We start from the raw sequence: 2,921 nt of genomic DNA, 5'->3' as shown, positions 1-2,921 counted from the left end.
ATATTGGAATGATGAACATTGAATTCAGGGTAAAGATAATCTCTGAGGTAAGGAAAGGAATTTGTGGAGATAAATGATGAGTTTCACTTTTACTGTAACGTTTATTTTCCCAAATTGGAAAATGTGCTTATTGTATTATTTTTATATTTTTTCCTTACATCTGACATATTTGGTAATAAAGTAAAATAAATATAACAAAAAGGAACTGGATATAATTAGTCAATCTGACAGGTACTTTGAATACCTCTAATAAGAGCAACATTATTTGTTGGGATTAGCTGTTAGCGTAATGGCTATGTCGCTGGACTCCAATGTAGTCAACCATGGTTCGAGTCTCGGAACCAGTGGCTTAAAATCACGCCGGGTGCATGTGCGTGTGTGCCCAAGATCCTGAGAGGAGAATGGAAAAGAAGGGATTGTGGCATAGCCATCCGGGGGGTGACTTCTCCCTTTCTGTCTCTCTGTCTCTATCTTTCTGGCGAGCACATGCGCCCTATAGCCAAAACAAACAAACAAACAAACAAACAAACAAAACCCCAAAGAGCAACATTATTTGTGATAGTATGTATTTGGTAGTGACAAAGTAATTCTAAAGACATAGTCATTTTTTTTTTTTTGTTCCGCATCTGACGCCCTGTAACACTCGAAGCTGTGTGAGCTCTGAGGTGAGGTGTCCAGAGGCATCCCAGTATCTGTGACAGTAACCTCATCAACCCATCAAGATGGAGATGCAACCGGCAAAGAGGGCAAGCATTCGACTTCCACCTGAAGTAAGTCGGATTTTATATATAATAAATTTGCCATACAAAATCACAGCTGATGAAATGTATGATATAATTGGTAAATACAAGCCTACTCGTCAGATCAGAGTGGGAAATACACCAGAAACTAGAGGAATAGCTAATGTGGTGTATGAAGACATCTTTGATGCCAAGAATTCATGTGATCACCTGTCAAGATTCAATGTTTGTCACAGATATCTTGTGGTTTTGTACTATAATGCCAACAGGGCATTTCAGAAGATGGACACAAATAAGAAGGAGGAACAGCTGAAGCTTCTCAAGGAGAAATATGGTATCAACACAGACTCACCAAAATAAACATTTTCCACATGTTCATTTTGGACTAAAACTCAAGAATGACCACCCTCACCACCACCTTTTTTTTTTTTCTTTTTAATTAATACAGAATATTGTGAATTCTTATTTGAAATTTAAAATATTATAGTTGAAACTTTGATATGTACTAGAATATAATATGTTAATAATCTGGTAGCTTTTTATAAAACAAAACAATAAAAAAGATACATTCTGTTTTTTACAGAGACATTTTTTCTATAGGATGCTTGCACTTATCCAGAGAGAAAAAGTGAGAAATCGCCCTCCCCAGGGGGGATGGCTACATCACAATCCCTTCTCCTCCATTCTCCTCTCAGGATCCTGGGCATGAAGGTACACACGCATGCACATGTGCCCAGTGTGAGTTTTAAGCTATTGGATCCAGGAGTCAAACTGCAGTTGACTACGTGCAAGTGCAGTGACATAATTATTACGCCATCTACTGGTCCCAGGGTGTATTCTTTTTTTTTTTTTTAGAAGTTTTTGCTATAGGGTGCATGTGCTCACCAAACAGACAGAAAGAGACAGAGAGATAGAAAGCAAGAAATCACCCCCCAGGGGGGATGGCCACACTGCAATCCCTTCTCCTCCATTTTCCTCTTGGGATCTTGGGCACAAACGCACATGCACTTGGTGTGAGTTTAAGCCACCGGGTCCAGGACTCAAACCGTAGTCAACCACATGGGAGTTCAGCGACATAGCCATTACTCCAACTGCTGGTCCCCCAGGGTGTATTCTTAAAAAATGAAATGTACGGTAGTCCTGCCTCACACTATACTATCAATACATGGGATGATAGTACCTATTCATCACTTGCTCTCAGGTATTATTCTAAGAATTTTACATAGAAAAATCTCATTTAGTCATAAAAACAACTTCATGCCTATTTTACAAATGAGGTAAATGAGACATAGAGAATTTATTTGTCTAAAGTCACTACTTACAAATGGTAGAATCAAGAAGAACCCATTCAGCAGGTTCTGAAGCTCAAGCTCTGAACCACTGTATTCCGTGAGTCTTAAGTATTTTTTTTTATCTAAACACCAGATAAACAATTTATATTAGTCCACTGATTGATAATGGACAGCATTTTTTCTCTTTGACTTTGAAAAAATAAATGATTTCAAAGCATATCAGTGCTTCCCTTTTTCAGAGTTGGATAACTTGAAATGACCTTGAAGTTTCCTTTATATTCAGTAGTCTATGCCTTCATTGCTCCTTTGGCAGCTATTGCCTGTCAAGGATGATTGGAGGTAGGAAAATGGTAAAAAGTAATTCCCTCCAGTATGATTTTTCTTGCTAATTTCATTTGAATGAGTTTCTGTATCTACTCTAGGGAAAAGCTAAAAAGGCAAATGATGTGTTTGCAAGCACAAAGATGAATATAAGCACTCGATGTTTATGTACCACTCAAATTAGAGTTAAATTTGAGGAAAGAAGATACACAATATCTATCATCAGGGGAGTAAAGATAAATTATTTAGCCCTTCCTTGTTAAACATAGGTTTACTTTTCCTGGATACCTATAATTCTCAGTGTACAAAATGAATAGGATGAGTGCATATAGAATCCATTTGCTTTATAAATGATTTTGTTAAAGAAGAAATAATAAATTAAAAAAAGAATGTTAGTAAACTTTTTTTCCATCAAGATAGAATTATTTATTAAATAAAATTATTTTAAAATTATTTACACTACATTAATTATTAAATTATTAATATTATATCACATTCATTAAAAGTAACATTGGAGGGGGCCAGTAGGTGTTGTGGTGTTTAAAGTGGTGGACTCTCACATGACCAG

The 2,921-nt window shown here is 36.4% G+C and overlaps 1 pseudogene; it reads left to right on the top strand.

The window, feature by feature from the left end:
* The first annotated feature begins 722 nt into the window (after window positions 1–722).
* Window positions 723–1,100, top strand: LOC102496945 (splicing factor 3B subunit 6 pseudogene; annotated as a pseudogene).
* Window positions 1,101–2,921: the final 1,821 nt, after the last annotated feature.

Source organism: Tupaia chinensis, unplaced genomic scaffold (assembly GCF_000334495.1).
Source record: "Tupaia chinensis unplaced genomic scaffold, TupChi_1.0 Scaffold142780_1, whole genome shotgun sequence".
In the NCBI taxonomy this organism is placed as follows: Eukaryota; Metazoa; Chordata; class Mammalia; order Scandentia; family Tupaiidae; genus Tupaia; species Tupaia belangeri.
The sequence above is the reverse complement of the archived record's forward strand: the minus strand, read 5'-3'. Positions and strand labels throughout refer to the sequence as shown.